This window comes from Ranitomeya imitator, chromosome 6 (assembly GCF_032444005.1).
Source record: "Ranitomeya imitator isolate aRanImi1 chromosome 6, aRanImi1.pri, whole genome shotgun sequence".
NCBI lineage: Eukaryota > Metazoa > Chordata > Amphibia > Anura > Dendrobatidae > Ranitomeya > Ranitomeya imitator.
The window spans coordinates 387,558,346-387,578,252 of record NC_091287.1 but is presented as its reverse complement, the minus strand read 5'-3'; the positions used below and the strand labels follow the sequence as shown (position 1 = coordinate 387,578,252).

Sequence of the window (19,907 nt, the reverse complement as noted above, 5' to 3'; positions counted from 1 at the left end):
ATTTCCTATAAATCTCATTCATTCCATGTATAGCAGACCCTTTTAAAATAGAGTTTTGATTAGAATTGAGCATAATTAAAGAGTGCAGGTAAATGTAATCCTCCAGATAGTTCCATGACTCGTCTGCTTTACCCCAATGTTACATTGACGATACTTCTAATTTTGCTCTGTCATTGCAGCATTGTTATAAGGATACTGCACAGAGTGAAATTACATCAATGTTAAGGAATTTACTATAAGGTCAGACGGCCATATTACTCACATGAGGATCCCATTGTAATCCTTGGACTGGCCATCGGCTCATCTGACCTGAGTGTGACAACTGCATAGAAATATCTGCTGACATGCTCAGGTCAGGAGAGCTAACGGTCAGTCCGGTGATTGTGACGCGATCCTCGTATGAGTAAATCTCACGTCTGACTGTGCCTTAGGCATGGAAAAGTGAGTTAATAAATTTGTTGATTTTGGTTGTTGTAATTGCTTTATTTGACTGGTATGATAGATGGAATATGGTCTTTTAAGGCTGTTTAGAGCTTTAAGCCATGTCACTGTTCACATGCTGCCACCTACTACGTTTGGATTGTAACAGTCTGTGAAAATGGTGTCATTCACAGTGCCGACCATGGCATAATAAATTTGACAACTTTATAGCCATTACAAAGAGTATCATGGCCATAGACAAACTGCCATGAACAAAAACATAATTTTCTTTTTTTGTCTGAAATACTTTTGGCAAATAAAACCCCAAAATAAAAACTTACGATCTAAGATCTGCAAAAGCACAATAGCAAAACGGTAAGAGGTTACAATGGTTATTCCCATCTTAGCCTTTCATGGCAAAAACAAGAATGACTCAGTCCAGGCTTTGACTACTGGAGGTAGAGCGATGGAAAGGAACAGGGCAGCTTAGGCGCTGTCAGCGGATTTCGAAGCCTCGCCTCCAGTGGTAAAGTCTGAACCATGAAAGGCTGAAATGCGAGTGACCCTTCAACTCTCATATCTTTGCACCATTCAATGCTACTAGCTGTAAAACCGCATATTTGTCATATAAAAGCTCACAAATAATTCAGAAACAAATTTGACATAAGCCATTAAGATTATAACAGACATCATTAAACGCCACATTATAAACTGTGCACAGTAATTACACATTACACAAATAATCGTCTCTGGGCAATAAACATAAAAAAAAACGGTCGACTACTTCAACATTGTAAAGTAACCGGTAACTGCTTAGATGATCTTTCATCTCTCACTCCTACTATCTTAATCCTTTACTATGTGGCCAGAGGTCAGGCCAATACAGACCTGTCGCGAACTGGTATTAACGGAACCACAATTATTTCACGAGGAACAAATGAAACGTTCACCAGAAATGTGAGACCTCATTCTTTTGCCACAATTGAGGTCTTTAACTGAATACAAACACTGACTCCTTTTTAGAGTTCGTTCACACTTGCGCATAAATCGCAGTCTACTACATCTGAGTGTCCACCTCCAGTAGGTGCATAGGTCTGTAGAATATGCAGGGCAGAACGCACATTATAGTCTATGGCCCCCTTCGGCGCATACGTCCAAATCCTGCATTGCGGGAGTCCGAAAGCAAGACCCATGAACATGATGATGCAACATGAAGTGCAATGTGAAGGCACCCTTAGCATCCTCACTTTTCAAACAGGTAACCAGCATACAATGAACATGGATGGACTCCACGTCCCATTAAGTGACTTCCTTTCTCAGCATTTTATGGGAAACCCCTAATATTTGGATGCCTTCACACAAAGGAAGACATTTACATATGACCTCAGGGGTATGTGCACACATTGAGTATTTGTAGCAGATTATTGGTGAAATACAGTACATGCGTTTCTAATATATTCTTCTATGCGTTTTTATCCCATTCATATGAATGAGTGAAAAACACTGCAAAAACATGGAAAGGATATGTACTCACATTGGGTATTTGCAGCAGATTATTCTGAGGCAAAAACAAGAGTTTTTATAGAGAAAAACGCTACATAAAATACTTGCATATTTACTGTGTTTTGGGTTTTTATGTGCATTTTTGATATACTGTTACTTGCTTTTTTTCCCCACTCATTCATTTGAATGGGTGAAAAATGCTGCAAAAACACTGAAAACACTGACATGCTGCAGATTTGGAAAAAAAAAATACTTTGATGGTTCAACTTTGCAACAAAAAAAAAAAAAAAGGAGAATATGTAAGGGTTTTTTAACGTAGCAAAAAAACATATGTGAACAAGCCCTAAAGAGGTTTTCCACTACTGGACAACACCTATTTAACTCAGGGCTCCTTAGGCCGGTTTCACACGTCCAGATAATTCCAGTACCGTATAAAATCGGCACTGAAGTTGTCCGTGTGCTCACGTGGCACATCAGTGTGGCACACGTGCGGCACACGTGCGGCACACGTGTGCCCACTGGGTACCACACGCACCGTGCAGGAGACAGCGCTAAAGTTTAGCGCTGTCCCCTGCATCGTGCTGAATCCGCGATTCATATCTTCCCTGCAGCAGCGTTTGCTGCAGGGAACATATGAAGAATAGTGTTTAAAATAAAGATCTATGTTCCCCCCGCCCTCCCACCCCCTGTGCGCCCCCCCGCTGTTCTGAAAATACTCACCCGCCTCCCTCGTTGGCTGTCGCTGCTTCCTGGTCTGGCCGCATCTTCTCCTGTATGCGGTCACGTGGGGCCGCCGATTACAGTAATGAATATGCAGCTCCACCTCCCATAGGGAAGATATGAATCGCGGCTTCAGCACCAGTGGGGGGGGGGACAGTGCTTAATGTAGCGCTGTCCCCTGCACGGCACAAGGACTGCACACGGACAACGTCCGTGTGCGGTACGTGTTTTACACGGACCCATTGACTTTAATGGGTCCGTGTAATACGTGCGCTCCCACGAACACTGACATGTCTCCGTGTTTGGCACACGGAGACACGGTCCACAAAAAATCACTGACATCTGAACAGATGCAGTGATTTTTATGTGTCTACGTGTGTCAGTGTCTCCGGTACGTGAGGAAACTGTCACCTCACGTACCGGAGCCACTGACGTGTGAAACAGGCCTTAAGACCCCCCAATGTATTCTCACCTCCACATATCCCTGGCAAGTGACTTGACATTGTTATGTCACATGCTCCTGCTTGGCTGACAAAGTCACATCCCCTACCTTTAAAGGCGTGGTTTTTATTTTAATTGGGATCCTGAACTGTTAAAGTTGGGGTTGTCCAGTAGTGGATAACATTTTTTAAAGCCATAGATATTTCTTCCCCAGACATGGGCCACGAGATGTCATTATGGGAGTACGTGCTTCATTACTCAAATGATCATGCAGCATGTAGCTTTTGGTCAAAAGGCACTTCGTTATGATTGGTCACTCTTAATGAGGACCTGTCACATACGTTTTAGCAAATGCATGTAAAGTAACAATTTTGGACAATGCTGAAACACTATATTTTGCCATTGTATGATAAATCCTCTTAGAAAAATTGACAACTATAAGGCTGCCGTCACAGTAGCAGTATTTGGTCAGTAATTTACATCAGTATCTGTAAGCCAAAACCAGGAGTGGGTGATAAATGCAGAAGTGGTGCATATGTTTTTATTATACTTTTCCTCTAATTGTTCCACTCCTGGTTTTGGCTTACAAATACTGATGTAAAATACTGACCAAATACTTCTAGTGTGACGGCAGCCTAAGTGTTACCATTTCCCTTCAACAAAGGCATGTCCCGATAAGAGTCAGCACTGATTGGAGAAGGTCAGGATGTGGTGCGACCGAACCATTAGTGACTGGTTGCTTATTAATTTATGAAATCGTAATAGGACTAATGTAGGAATGCAGTGACAGAGGTTTAGTAAAATTATTTTATCAGGAATACAATTATTTACTAAAACAAGAGACAATTGACAGGTCCTCTTTAAGGGTGCAGTCAGACGGCTGTATTACTGGAGCGAGGATCACGTCGCAATCCTCGGACTGGCCGCTGGCTCTCCTGATCGGAGCATGACAGCTGCATAGAAATACATGAAGTCACACTCCGGTCAGGAGAGCGACGGCCAGTCCGAGGATTGCGTTGTGATCCTCGCACCAGTAATACAGCCGTCTGACTGCGTCCTTGGGCTCATCATACACATTAAAAACCTGGAAGCTCAACGATCATTTTTGGATTTGAAATTTTTTTTTCATAAACCCAAATCTTTCATACCTGTTTCATTAGCCAGTCCCGCCAAAATTAGCAAATTTAATAGACATAGATCTTAAAGTGTATAGCTTGCATTATGGAAGAACCTTGTCTGTGTGTCCACCACAAAACAACATTACTATAAAAGTCTGATGCTTTCAGATAACACTAAAGACACAATGAGGTGAAGTGGTTAATTCAGATCAGCAGCCCAAATAGTCACCTTTGATGTTTCACAAACAAATGAATGAAAATAAGATAATAGCATAGGCAGCAGTACAATCCTAAAACAATCTTTCAAAGTCCAAATTAAATAAAACATATCTTACTCGCTTAAAAAAAAAAAGTTTACGCACTTACCAAAAACATTATGTCCCCAGGTAAATCCAAGGCAAATATATGGAGACCATAATTCCAAATGGTGGTACATGGAAAAAGAGAGAAATATAGTTAGAATTCATTTACCGGACAGATCACACAGGTATTCATGAGGCTACAATTTATGATTGGACATTTTACAAATTCAACATTCTTCATGTTTTGCCTTAAAAAGAAGATACAAAAATAATAATGTGACAAATACAGACAGAAAAAAAAAAATAATCTAAGCAAAAATTCTGAAAAAAATACCATAATAAAGTCCATCCCTACCCAAAACATACTGATGGATGGCAAGCTTCCTCAGGGAACCCACTACTACTACTTGGGCTTTACACCAGTGTGGGTTATGTTATCATTGATTATCAAGTGATAATTTCCATACTTGCAAGTTTATGTGAAAAATCTGCGCATAAAATTCAGCGTACTCACAAGAGAAATTGACATCTTGCGAATTTGAAACACGAACCGCAGGTCAGTTTATGAGGAGTTAAAAAAAAAAAAAGTACAGTGGGTGTGAGATTTCTATAAACCCCCATCCACCTTGATGGAACTGTAAGACGCTGTGTTTTCGATGCAGCCTCAAAAACTCATCATGGTCGCACATCCTTTGCGTGCTGATTGGTGAATGTAAGAGTTCTGTAAGTAGAATTGGTACCCAGCAGACATTTAGAGTATATACTTTCGATAGGCCAGTAATTTTTTAGTGTGGCTCTCGGATTGATTCAGTATGACAATGTGGCCCTTGATCAAAAGACATTTGTGTACCCTTGCTTTAAAGGGAACCTGTCACCCCCAAAATCGAAGGTGAGCTAAGCCCACTGGCATCAGGGGCTTATCTACAGCATTCTGGAATGCTGTAGATAAGCCCCCAATGTATCCTGAAAGATGAGAAAAAGAGGTTAGATTTTACTCACCCAGGGGCAGTCCCGGTACGATAGGCGTCGCGGTCCGGGGCCTCCCATCTTCTTAAGATGACGTCCTCTTCTTGTCTTCACGCTGCGGCTCCGGCGCAGGGGTACTTTATCTGCCCTTTTGAGGGCAGAGCAAAGTACCTCTATGCGCAGGCGCCTGACCTTTCCCGGCGCCTGCGCAATGCAGTACTTTGCTCTGCCCTCAACAGGGCAGATAAAGTACCCCTGCGCCGGAGCCGCAGCGTGAAGTCAAGAAGAGGACGTCATCTGATGAAGATAGGAGGCCCTTGACCGCGACACCCATCGGACCGGACCGCAGCGGGACCGCCCCTGGGTGAGTATAATATTACCTCTTTTTCTCATCTTTCAGGATACATCGGGGGCTTATCTACAGCATTCCAGAATGCTGTAGATAAGCCCCTGATGCCAGTGGGCTTAGCTCACCTTCGATTTTGGGGGTGACAGGTTCCCTTTAAAGGCTTATTGCAGTTTCAGCGAATAGCATATGATTAGGACAAAGTTTTAAGTACTGGATGTAAATAATAAAGGCTCCTATTGAAAACATCAAACCTAAAAACCTAAAAAAGCCACAGTATGACAACTATAAGTCTACTTGAATGCTGAATATTGTATAATGCACCTTGTGGTTATGTAGTTCCACACCAGATGCTACTCAGATTTTAATCCTGAGGACATTGCAACATTTGACACAACTGATGAAACTTCAGTTTCGATTTCTGCTACTACATAGGGAAGTCTCAGCCACAGGCATGTGATTTTAGCAGAACTATAGGGCTTCTGAGTCTTTTCTGACAACTTCCCAAAATAAGAGTGTACTATACTATAAGACTAGGGCTACACATACTTTTGGTAGCAATATATTCTCATTTTATTTGTTATTTCATGTTTGAAATCCTCAGGTGTGCATTTAGTTGCCCACAACATGCTGAGAATTTGCATTTTTTTTAATAATGTACGTTAAAGGGAACCTGTCACTAGAAAAAAAAAGCTAATAACCGCTGCAGGGAGAAAATGATTTATTCTTCCAGGCAACGTTTGGATTTCAGTCACAGGGGTGTCGTATTGTCAGAGTGGTGACTCCGCATAGGTGTTACCCCCGTGCCTGAAACCCGAATGTTTCCGGGGAGAATAAATCATTTTCTCCCGCAGCATTCGGCTATGTGAGGGCATCGGATAGGTTGATAAAGCTATTAACCTTCAGATTAACCCCATATATGCAGGTTAATAGCGTATTTTTCTGGTGACAGGTTCCCTTTAAAGAGGTTCTATGAAAATAGACAATTTAAACTAAAGGAAATGTCACTATAAATAAATTCCTCAATATTTTTAAATAATAAACAACAACAATCATTTTTGTCTATGGATCTAATTACAACAGAAATTAAAATTGCCACTGTCTGGTAAGAAGAGGCTGCTCACACTGCTGTCCATCTGATCTAACACTGAAGATACCAGGGTTCGGAACCAGTCAGACACTGTTCACACTGCTGTCTGTCCTATCTTTCTGATCTACTAATGGAGATACCAGTGGTGCTGGGGTAAGAAGAGGCTGCTCACACTGCTGTCCACCCTGTCTATCTGATCTAATACTGGAGATACCAGGAGTACTGAGGTAAGAAGAGGCTGTTCACACTGCTGTCTGTCCTATCTTTCTGATCTACTAATGGAGATACCAGTGGTGCTGAGGTAATAAGAGGCTGCTCACACTGCTGTCCACCCTGTCTATCTGATCTAATACTGGATATACCAGGGACACTGAGGTAATAAGAGGCTGCTCACACTGCTGTCCACCCTGTCTATCTGACCTAATACTGGAGATACCAGGAGTACTGAGGTAAGAAGAGGCTGCTCACACTGCTGTCCACCCTGTCTGACCTAATACTGGAGATACCAGGAGTACTGAGGTAAGAAGAAGGCTGCTCACACTGCTGTCCACCCTGTCTATCTGATCTACCAGAGACAGAAAGGAGTGTCTAGGTAAGAAGAAGCGGTTCACACTACGATCCTGGTATATGACATAGATTATCTTCAGCTCATAGCAGCAGAGCTCACTATTGCACATGTTTACAGTCACCTGTGCTATTAACATCCTAGGACAGATGTCTGTCAGTGTAACAAGGTGGCGATCATTTACATTTAATTCAAATCAATAGGTGGATGTGTAAGTACCCTGCCGAGGCAGCTTTCAAAAGACGGGTAGTTCCAGCCAACCGACACCGACACTAAGAATAGCAGAATGCCGGTGGTGCCGGGTGTCGGACCCTGAATGACCAGACATTGGTGATGTAAGGATAGGTCATCAGTGATAAAGTAGAGGACAACCTCTTTAAGCATGATCATGTTATCTGCTTTTAGTTCTTCTTAGAAGGGAAAACTAATGTACTGATGGTTATTTATCTTACTATATGACAGATCTGCACATCAGCACATCTCATTGCAAAGCAGATTTATGCCATAAACCATAAACAGACATCTGCACTGAGAGATTATGCACCATATGAAGCCGGCTTGTAAAAAAAAAAAAATAATCAAAAAAAATAAATGGTTTTACATATGTCACAATTTAAAGTGATTTCTCCCTCAATTTTACCTATTATCAGCCACCAGTATAATTCATTTTAAAATAGAAAAGCTGGCAGCTGAATTATGGTTCAGCATATCATTTAGCCGACAGCTATTTCTCCTGACTCCAACACATACATAGGAGCCCTGCATTCCCCATCAGAGCCGGCCTGACTCCTCTTGAGGTAGCTATCTCCAGGAAGCTAAAAGGATAAGCCGTTCTTAACTGTACATGGTTTATAATTCTCTCCCCCCTCAGGGGACTTGGGAGGGACCCATATAAATCAGACTGCCAGACCAACCCGCCTCCATTAATCTAAGGCTAGGCTCACGAGCGTATTTTATGGTCCGTATATGGACCGCAATGCCCGGTCAGGTGGCGGACTTCCCTATCCAACTCTTACTGCCTCATAGGCAGATGTTAGGCTATAAGGTTACGTCAGGAGACCCAAGAATTGAGGTCTGTATACAGACCGTAATATTTGCCTGTGTGAACCGGGCCTAAAGCTGGTCATACACACTAGATGCTTGTCAGAAGATCGACGCCATCAGCCATCTCAGCTGACTATTCCATACACAGGAGCAATTGTTCGGCCAAGCGGCTCCTTTTCTCTCTGTGAGAAACCCGCCAACCGACGGTTTGGCAAACATTAATGTGGATGGGGCCTTTACTCTCAAATTGAGTAAACATCATCATGGATTTATCAATGTATTTCAGATTTTAAAAATTTAATCTGGGGATTATAAAATGGAACAGTAAATCAGATTCCACCAGATCATAAGGATAAGACCCTGGCTTTATGTATATATCATTTCATATACCCACACAAGGTAAAACGAGTATTCTTCTCTTCCGAATGACTACTTGCAAACAAGGGTTAACTAGGCTGCTGGTTGTTCTATGTCTTATTAAGACCTCTTGAAGCTAATTGCTCATTTTTGCTGATCTAGATATAAACTTTGCCCTGTGATCTCTCCATTAGTCATCGATGCTCACCACAACTCAACTCATCAACATCTTTAGCTCAGCTCAGCTTGGATTGTAGAGCTTCAGTATATGCTATGAGGCTGAGCTGGTTAATCTTTGCTAGAAGCCCCATCCCCCTTGCTTGGACATCTTTATGCTAGTGCCTGGTGACATGAACCTGGGCTACAGGAACTGCACAATACATAGCCACACATTATGCTGCTGATCCAAGAGTTGTGGGAAACATGTAGGAACCCACAGCAGTTTCCCGCCGGAAGAAATGACCGCTGCCATATGGAAAAAGCAGCGTGCGTCAGCACCACCCCATTCGCATACCATTCATTTTTTTCTGTTCCGCTAATACATTTTTAGGGTTATTGACATGTATTTATTTTAATACTAAGATACGCCTTAATAAGACATAGATGCAATAGAAAAAGTTTTTCATGGCAGAGATTGGGTGAAAACAAAGGCATTGTGCAAAGCAGAGAAGAACCTCTCTCACACTGGCAGTTTCAAGGTGGATACTTACCTCTTCAAAGCAGTTATTGGCCCGAATTCATCACTTGCATTTTTTTTTATTCACTTTCTTTCCATTTTGTATATTGTATTAATTTCCATTATTATCAAAATGGCGCACACGATTCATGAATTTGATATAAAGTCAAAAAATGGGCAACACTGGAAAACACTCTCTGTAATTGCTTATTGAGACTTTTGGCACCAAAAGTCAATTTGAAGACAAAAAAAAAAAAAGTAGTGGGTGCTGTCACGATGAAGACAAGGATCAGAAGGTGTAGAAAAAAAAACCAAACATTTATTAAAAAACAGAAAGTCACAAAATTACACCAAAAGTCTGGCTTACTTGAAAATACACCAGGGGGAAAGAGAAGTGAATTTGCGCCAAACTCTGCACCTTTTATAAAAGTCACTGTTGATGAATCGGACAAAAATATCTAGAATTGCTAAACTCTGCCCACAAAGCAGGAATCAAAAAAAGAAAAGAATAAAAACAGGCGAGGACATGTAAAATAGACTTCGAAAAAAGTGCCAATAGAATAATGGATACGGCGCAAATAAAAACAGGCGCCAAACTGGACAAAAAACAGGCGCCAGGGCAATGATGAATTGGGGCTATGGAGTTTCAGGGACCGGAAAGCATTTGTTGGTTGCTGCCCTCTACCACATGTCCTTATTGCCCAGGACCAGTAGTTCCACTGCTGCTGGGATAAAAGCAGCTCAAACACACGGTGACAGAGGTGTGGTATAGAGTCCTGTGCACACAGAACGGTTCTCAATCATCACGTCATCAGCTACATAGGTGCCAACATACTACTGTGGTCACCTTAAGGCTATGTGCACACGATGCGGATTTTGCTGCGGATCCGCAGCAGTTTTCCCTGCGTTTACAGTTCAATGTAAACGTATGGGGGAAAAAAAACCGCTGTGCACATGCTGCGCAAAAAAACGCGTGGAAACGCAGCGGTGTACAATCCGCAGCATGTCACTTCTTTGTGTTTTCCGCAGCGGATTTACAACTGCCCTTATGGAAAACCGCAGTTGTAAATCCGGAGTGGAAACCGCAGGAAAACCACGGTAAATCCGCAGTGGTTTTCCACTGCGTATTTATCAAATCTGCTGGAATCCGCTGCGGAAAAATCCACAGTGGACCCAGACTACGTGTGCACATAGCCTAAGGCTTTGTGCACACGTTGCGATTTTGCTGCGTTTTTTTAATGCAAATTTTAAGCTGCGTTTTACCGTACCAGCCAAGACTATGAGATTTCCGAAATCTCATGCACACACATTGTTTTTTTCTTTCCTGCTTTTTGTAAGTAGCTTCTTTACTACCATGAGAGCCAGTTTTGCCTGCAGGAAAAAAAATGCAGCAAAACCGCAATGTGTGAACATAGCCTAGAGCACGTTAATTACTGTATGAGACAGCATTTACATTCCTAAATGAATGAAATCAATGGATACTAATTGCTGGTGAAGTGGTAGAGAAAGAAAAGGGTCCGCTATGATATTGAATAACAAGGGGTCCTTGTACTGCTCTTGTATAGGGCCCCTTTGTTATCTGAATCTGTCACTGTACATAGAAGGATCAAACTAGTTTTCCTGATTTACCAATCTTGATCACTCAGTGTGCTCCGATTTATCGGTTCCGAGTCTATGGGTGAATCCGTCTGCTAATAGGAGAGTCTGGTGGACATTTTTCATCCCTATTAATACTTTCCTGAATATAACAGAAAAAAAGTAACAAGTGAAGCAAAAAGCTGCAATCCCATAAATCTAATAACCCCTATTCACCTTTCATTGCTTGTATGTGACTCAGTCCACAATCAACTTCCATTCATTGACATTGCAGTATTAAGTATAAATAAATAAATATCACATCATGTGCAAAGATATGAAGAAAGAGGTCTCTGATCGACATTTATCCCTCTGGAGAAGAAAAAATGTCATCTGCTGCTGCTTCATCTGAGCAGCTCTGGGTAACATGACAGGCATGCAAACTAACATTTAAATGTGTGCGTGGATTTGTATGGTGTAGCCTTACACTGGGCTGCAGAGGACGGGGGGGGGGGGGGGGCATGGCAATGCAGATGTCAGACCGGGGGGCTTAATGCTTAAATATGTCAACACAGATTTACAGATGATGTCCTGAAAGAAGCTGAGAAAAGAAATCTCATCGGAATTACCAACGACTCAGGATCAAAAAGTGATGGGCAGATAGGAAGGTGATGGGAAAAATCCATTTTTTGGGGTGGAGATGGGGAGATTAGGTAAATATACCACATGGGTGATAGAGGCTGCACCACTTAGCATAGAGATGGCAGCAATAACACTTTTATAGGGACCATCCATCATTGAGGATCGTACTGGCCTGTAGGGAACCTCCCAGGTGGGCGCAGGTGATGGGGGGCGCAGGTGATGGGGGGGCACAGGTGATAGAGGGCGCAGGGGATTGATAGAGGGCGCAGGGGATTGATAGAGGGCGCAGGGGATGGAGGGCGCAAGTGATGGAGGGCACAGGTGATTGATAGAGGGTGCAAGTGATGGAGGGTGCAAGTGATGGAGGGTGCAAGTGATGGAGGGCACAGGTACACCAGAGGCTATGTACTGAGGGGAGACAGCTCTGGATGCCCCTTCTATGCCAATCCCACACAGGAGATGGTAACCCATTCATTCCCATGTTGTCTCCCTCCTGATAGTGACCACTGCCACAGATACACAGGGTCAGGGAGGGCAGCTGGTGACAGCCACTATGGAGGAGCCATGTATGATTGGCAGCCCCCTGGCACTGGCTAGGACACCTGGCATGGCAGGACTGACATTGGGGCACTACAGTGATGAGGATGGAGGGGCTCTGTCTGTCTGTAGGGATGCTGAGCCCCGCCAGCGGGACAGCGCTACACTGGGGTACCGGCACTAACCTGAGCGCTGCACCGTCCGGACCTCCTCACACAAGTGACTGAAAGTCACCGCAGGCAGCGGGATCCGCGCACACCGGCCGGTTCTACTGGGCAAGTGTGCAGGGGGGGACGTGACAGCAGATCACCCACAGGTCCAGTCTCCTCGCTGTCACACCTGCGAAGCTGCGCAACCCAATGTGCAACCGCTACCCCCGTGTGTCTCGTCATGGTCCCTCCCAGCTGAGCCGCTGATTGGCTGCCGCCCGGCCTGTGCGAGGATTGGGGTTAATGAGTTGTGTGCTGCACCAGGCGATCCTCAGCGTTAGTACAGTGCGGACTGGAGGCAGCCGAATCAGGAGCACAAACAGTTACCGAGGCAGCGCCCCCTGGTGTGCGATATTAGAACCACAGTGACAGCACATACAGTTGATTTTTTTGAGGACCTCATTGACCACTCCACTGTAGACAGGTGATCACTGAGGAGACCAGAATGGCGCTGACTCCAGGACCCTCACAGACCCCATTCCAGCGGCCTCATCAGGCTTGTAATGCTTTTTTAGGGATTTGCTAAAGTTTTTAATGGGGCAAACATCAAAAGTCAGACATTATTTGTTCTTAACATTGTTATATTTTTCATATATTTCTATACGGCCAAATTCTATTTTTTCCTGATAAATAAAATTTGCATTTTTATCACCTCTTTTTGTAATATAAGAAATTACACTCAGCGCTGATTGTTCAGTTTTCCCAGAATATGACATTTCCCGTCTGTCACCAGTCCTGTCCACAGCAGCGACATTTTTGAAGAGTGGGCGGAGCTTCGCAGGGAGGGGCATAAAAGAGCGCAACCGACAGCCGTCATAATGTACAGCACAGGCGTGATATACATTATTAGGCCGGAGTCACACACAACGTATAAAAATACGGTCCGTTTTTAATGGCCGAGATACGCAGAAAATTTCCTGAACAGTGATACGATTTCAATGCGAGGATGCGATTTCTTCTCCAAAAATTATCCGTGTGTCATCCATATGGCATCCGTACGGCGAGATTTTCTGGCCGGCTTGCAAACTGGACATAGAAAGGATCCATGGCCTAAAATATTCGTAAAAACATATATACAGTTTATATACATATACTAGCTGAAGAGCCCGGCGTTGCCTGGGCATAGTAAATATCTGTGGTTAGTTATAGCACCTCACTTCTCTTATTTTCCCATCACGCCTCTCATTTTCCCAATCACATCTTTCGTTTTCCCCCTCACAGCTCTCATTTTCTCCCTTACACCTCTCATTTTCCCCCTCACTCCTCTCATTCCCCCCTAACACTTGTCATTTCAACCTCACATCTGTCATTTTCCAATCACTCCACTATTTTCCCTCACTCCTCTCATTTTGCACTCACACCTTTTCATTTTCACCTCACACCTCTCATTGTCACCTCAGTATATGTATATATTGTTTGTCATCTCCCTTATATATAGTATACACCTGTATGTCATCTCCTGTATAGAGTATATACCTGTATGTCATCTCCTCTGTAAATAGTATATACCTGCTGTATGTCATCTCCTCCTGTATATTGTATATACCTATGTGTCATCTCCTCCTGTATATAGTACATACCTGTATGTCATCTCTTCTGTATATACTATATACCTGTTAGCGCTATATAAAAATAAAGATTATTATACCTGTATGTCATCTTCTCCTATGTAGAGTATATACCTGTATGTCATCTCCTGTATATAGTATATACCTGTATGACATCTCCCCTGTATATAGTATATACCTGCTGTATGTCATCTCCTCCTCTATATACCTATGTGTCATCTCCTCTTTTATATAGTATATACCTGTATGTCATCTCCTCCTGTATATAGTATATACCTGTGTGTCATATGCTCCTGTATATAGTATATACCTGTGTGTCATCTCCTCCTGTATATAGTATGTACCTGTATGTCATCTCCTCCTGTATATAGTATATACCTGTGTGTCATCTCCTCCTGTATATAGTATATACCTGTGTGTCATATGCTCCTGTATATAGTATATACCTGTGTGTCATCTCCTCCTGTATATAGTATGTACCTGTATGTCATCTCCTCCTGTATATAGTATATACCTGTGTGTCATCTCCTCCTGTATATAGTATATACCTGTGTGTCATCTGCTACTGTATATAGTATATATCTGCGTGTCATCTCCTCCTGTATTAGACCTCGTTCACACGTTATTTGCTCAGCATTTTTACCTCAGTATTTGTAAGCTAAATTGGCAGCCTGATAAATCCCCATCCAACAGGAAGCCCTCCCCCCTGGCAGTGTATATTAGCTCACACATACACATAATAGACAGGTCATGTGACTGACAGCTGCCATATTTCCTATATGGTACAGTTGTTGCTCTTGTAGTTTGTCTGCTTATTAATCAGATTTTAATTTTTGAAGGATAATACCAGACTTGTGTGTGTTTTAGGGTGAGTTTCATGTGTCAAGTTTTGTGTGTTGAGTTGTGTGTGGCGACATGGCGTCTAGCAACTTTTTGTGTGTCGAGTTGCATGTGACAGGTTAGTGTAGCAAGTCGTGTGCAGCAGGTTTTGCGCATGGCGACTTTTGCGCGTGGTGAGTTTTATGTGTGGTGTGTTTTGAGTATGTGCAAGTTTTGTGTGAGGCAACTTTTGCATGTGTTGTAACTTTTGTGCATGTGGCAATTTTTCCGCATGTGCGAGTTTTGCGTGTGGCGAGTTTTTCATGAGGTGAGTTTTGCACATGTGGCGAGTTTTGCGTGAGCCTAGTTTTGCATGTGGCGAGTTTTGCACGTGGCGAGTTTTGAGCGGCGACTTTTGTGTTTCGACTTTTATGTGGCGAGGTTGGTGTATGTGTGGTGAAATGTGTGGTGAAATGTGTGGTGAAAAACAACATCACATACCTGTCCGGCGTTACAGTCATGTCCCACGCTTGGTGTTGTAATAGTTTTTTAAATGCTCAATCCAATTGAAGACCCTTGTCACCTGAAACAAAGTTAAAATAAAAAAACAACAATATCCCATACCTCTCCGGCGTTACAGTCAAGTCCCACGCTGTAAATCCATCAGAAGGGGTTCAATAATTTTACAAGCAGGAGCCTGCTAATGCAGCTGTGCTCCTGGCTGGTAAATCTGGGGAATGAATGGAAAGCAGGGGAACGTAGATACCTAGACTTGCGGTGCTGCGCCCCCTGCTGGCATAAACTCATATGAACTCGAGCGTGAGAAAATATTCAGAAAAATTCCCACGCTAGAGTTCATATGAGGTTCTGCCAGCAGGGAACGCAGCACCACAAGTCTACGATGCTACGTTCCCTAGCATTCCATTCATTTCCCAGTTTTTACAAGCAGGAGCATAGCTGCATTAGCAGAGCTTCTGCTCGTAAAATTATTTAACCCCTTCTGATGGATTTAAAGCATGGGACTTGACTGTAACGCTGGAGAGGTATGGGATACTGTTTTTTTATTTTAACTTTGTTTCAGGTGACAAGGGTCTTCAATTGGATTGAGCGTTTAATAAACTATTACAACACCACGTGTCTTTATTTTATTAAAATACTTTTTTCCTAATGTGTGTGTTTTTTAACCCTTTATGAACATAGGATTAAAAATGGATAGGTGTCTTATTGACACCTCTCCATTATTAACCTAACTTAATGTCACCTTACAATGGCAAGGTGACATTAACCCCTTATTACACCATATCCCACTGCTACAGGGGAGTTGGAAGAGAGTGGCTAAGTGCCAGAATAGGCGCATCTTGCGCACAATATTTTCCACACTATGGGCACTGCGGATTTGGTTTTCCATAGGTTTACATGGTACTGTACAACGCATGGAAAACTGCTGCGAATCCACACCGTGTGCACATAGCCTGTCACTGTCACAACCCTCCACACAAATTTCCACTCATTCTTCAAAATGGAGGTGCTGTTGAGACTTGTGAACATACATAAAAAATTGAATTCTGTCAAAACTGAACAATCAGAGCTATGTGTATGTTATTATATTATGAAAAGCTATAATAATAAAAAAAATTTTAAAAAGTACACAAAGTGGCTGAGCTTTCTCCCTCTCACACTTCATTAAATGGGATATCCTGAAAAATATTTGAAACGCCAGAATTGCGTTTTTTTGGTCGCCGCAACATTGCATTAAAATGCAATAACGGGCGATCAAAAGAACATATCTGCACCAAAATGCTATCATTAAAAACGTCATCTCGGCATGCAAAAAATAAGCCCTCAACCGACCCCAGATCATTAAAAATGGAGACGCTATGAGTATCGGAAAATGGCGCAATTTTTTTTTTTTTAGCAAAGTTTGGAATTTTTTTTCACCACTTAGGTAAAAATAACCTAGTCATGTTAGGTGTCTATGAACTCGTACTGACCTGGAAAATCATAATGTCAGGTCAGTTTTAGCATTTAGTGAAACTAGCAAAAAAGCCAAACAAAAAACAAGTGTGGGATTGCACTTTTTTTGCAATTTCACCGCACTTGGAATTTTTTTCCCATTTTCTAGTACACGACATGCTAAAACCAATGATGTCGTTCAAAAGTACAGCTCGTCCCACAAAAAATAAGCCCTCACATGGCCAAATTGACGGAAAAATAAAAAAGTTATGGCTCTGGGAAGGAGGGGAGTGAAAAACGAACATGGAAAAATGAAAAATCCCAAGGTCATGAAGGGGATAAGGACATCCACTGTACAGCAACTCCATTCTAGCTATCTCACTACAGAGGTGACTAGATCAGAGTTGCTGTACAGAGGCTCATGATTTCTGGGCCACAGTACTGTCTATAAGGACGTTCTTTGTACATTAACTCCATTCTAGCTGTCTCACTACAGAGATGACTAGATCAGAGTTGCTGCACAGAGGTTCATGATTTCTGTACACACATTACCGTATGTTCTACTGATTACACTAAGGATGCTTTCACATTGCATTCTATGTCCCTGTCGGAAAATATGTCAGAAATCCCCGCAAAATGGGGTTTAGACACATACACCGATTGCCATAGACTGCAATAGCAACGGCAGAGCAAACGTGCACTCTGATGTGCACCATTTTCGGGAGTGTATGCCTACATGAGGCGGACACTCAGACGTAGTAGACTGTGTCTGAGTGTCCACTTCCTGTAGGCGTACACTCAGGGGCTGGCTGTCACTTTTCAGCCTGGGGGGCATTCACAAGTCAGTGGCCCTCGAATTGTGGTGGCCCACCTCTGCCCTGCTTATCTCTGGCTGCTGCATTAAAGCAGCAGAGATAACAAGCTTTAAAGTCAGGCTGGTACATACTGTAGATATGGGAGCAGAACCAAGCTAAAGGTATTGTCACAACGATATCGCTAGCCAGGACGCTGCAACGTCACAGATCGCTAGCGATATCGTTGTGTTTGACACACAGCAGCGATCAGAATCCTGCTGTGATGTCGTTTGTCGCTGCAGAAAGTCCAGCACTTTATTTCGTCGCTGGACTCCCTGCAGACATCGCTGAATCGGCGTGTGCGACACCGATTCAGCGATGTCTTCACTGGTAACCAGGGTAAACATCGGGTTACTAAGCGCAGGGCCGCGCTTAGTAACCCGATGTTTACCCTGGTTACCAGCGTTAAAGTAAAAAAAAAAAACACTTCATACTTACCTTCCGCTGTCCGTCCCTCGGCGCTCTGCTTCTCTGCCCTGTGTAAGCCCAGCGGCCGGAAAGCTCCCAGGCTCGAGTTCATAAGAGGCGCCCTCTGCTGGTTGTCCTCATATGAACTCGAGCCTGGGAGCTTTCTAGGAAAGCTCCCACGATCTAGGGACAACCAGCAGAGGGCGCCTCACCACAAATGAAGGTAAATATAGGTCATTGACCTACTTTACCATCATTCCCCGGGGTTTTGCAGCCACAAACAACGTTGCATTAGCAAAGCTCGTGGCTGCAAAATATTTTAACCCCTTCAGATGGATTTACATCGTTGGACTTTACAGATCTGCGGAAGGTATGTATATTGTTGGTTTATTATGTTTTTTTTGTTACAGAACGAGGGTCTTCAGTGATTGGATTGGGCGTTGAATAAAATATTATAACAACCTTTGTTTTTATTTCATTAAAATAATTTTTAATAATGTGTTTGTGTATTTTTTTAACCCTTTACTAGAATTGGATTAATAATGGAAAGGTGTCATAATTGACGCCTCTCCATTATTAATTTGGCTTAATGTCACCTTACAATAGCAAGGTGGCATTAACCCTTCATTACCCCATATCCCACCGCTACACGGGAATGGGAAGAGAGTGGCCACCGTATTTGAACGTGTTGCAGAACGTGAGCATTTACCGGTGGACATGTGGGCTGAAGTGGTTGCGCCATTTCTGAGTGGAGATCCACAAAAGGCCTATTACGATTTAAGTGGAGTGGATGCTATGGACTATACCAAATTAAAAAGCGAAATCCTGGCAAGGCTAGGAGTAAACACATATGTACGAGCACAGAGGGTACATTTATGGACTTTTGTGGAAGATCAGCCAGCCCGCTCACAAATGCATGATCTTATTCATCTAGTAAAAAAATGGCTGCAACCAGAGATTTTGACATCTGCAGAGATGGTGCAACGTGTTTTTCTAGACAAGTACCTGCGGTCCTTGCCCCTAAGATACAGAGGTGGGTTGGACAAGGTGACCCATATACGGCCGACCAGTTGGTGAATATGGTCGAACGCTACAATGCTTCCGAAAGACTACTCCAAGGGACGTTATCACCTCGCTGGGCCCCCAAGAAATCGCCAGAAAATACTGTGAGACCTACTTCATCTTCAAAAGAAGAGAACGTTGAAATAAAGGGTAGCAGACCCACAAAGAACTATGGAGGCGGTACGGTCTCACAGCAATTCAGCAGACCCTATCAGGCGTCTCTGGCGAGGAAGCAAGGACCTATACAATGTTGGCGATGTCGCGGGCTTGGCCATGTAGCAGCTAACTGCCCAATGACTACAGAGCCAATGGACTGTAACGCTATGAGATGCCTTTCGTTATATGTACAGTCGGTCTGTGTTGCAGAGGTCCTCACAGGAAATGAACGACACGTGTGTTGCCTCGAGGTCGACGGCCATAGTGTGAATGCCGTCTTGGATTCCGGCAGTCAAGTAACTCTGGTACATGCCAGTTTGGTGGACCCTAGAGCCCTAACGAACTCAACCCTGGGCATTAGGTGCATCCATGGCGATATAAAAAACTACCCCACTGCCTGGGTCACCCTTGCCACGCCAGTAGGAACCAAAAGACATCAAGCGGCAGTCCTAAAGTCTATTGGACATGATGTAATATTGGGGAGAGACTTTCCCTTATTTTGGGACTTGTGGAACCTTAAAAATGGCATGAGCACTCTAGTTGAGGAGGGTGCCGTGGGGCTAACCCCTGAGCTAT

At 43.2% G+C, this 19,907-nt stretch overlaps 1 protein-coding gene across 15 annotated transcripts in view; it reads right to left on the bottom strand.

Moving 5' to 3' along the window:
- Positions 1-12,828, bottom strand: part of EPB41L3 (erythrocyte membrane protein band 4.1 like 3) — a 474,479-nt gene extending 461,651 nt beyond the window's left edge. For 8 of the 15 annotated variants that reach the window (XM_069731098.1, XM_069731103.1, XM_069731129.1 and 5 more), the window contains exon 1: positions 12,488-12,828. The gene's annotated coding sequence lies outside the window, so the exon portion shown is untranslated. Of the gene's footprint in view, positions 1-4,431; positions 4,541-12,487 lie in introns of those variants that run through there. The other 7 variants (XM_069731101.1, XM_069731102.1, XM_069731095.1 and 4 more) reach the window with 6 other exon arrangements.
- Between the last annotated feature and the right edge of the window lie 7,079 nt (positions 12,829-19,907).